Consider the following 296-nt stretch of genomic DNA (forward strand, 5'->3'; position numbering starts at 1 on the left):
ATCTACTCATTTCCTTCGGGGGTCTTACATCTGCCCTTATCTTCACCTTCCTAATTCCCTTGTAACCACCATCTCTCCACCTGACCGAGGTTAGGCGGGAAATTTTCCTGCATTATAGTCTCCTATGCTATACCTATTAGGTTTGGTTGGTTCTATGACTTCATAGTGACCATCTTCTCGATATATGTCCAGATGGTAAGAAAAGCGTTATGCTTTGCCCACTTTTCTAAAATCCTGCATGGTAAGGGTTACGCGTTATTGATCTCGTTCCCTTTCTCTGAGTTGGTTTAGACCCC

Source organism: Sinocyclocheilus grahami, unplaced genomic scaffold (assembly GCF_001515645.1).
Source record: "Sinocyclocheilus grahami isolate Dianchi unplaced genomic scaffold, SAMN03320097.WGS_v1.1 scaffold185.1, whole genome shotgun sequence".
NCBI lineage: Eukaryota > Metazoa > Chordata > Actinopteri > Cypriniformes > Cyprinidae > Sinocyclocheilus > Sinocyclocheilus grahami.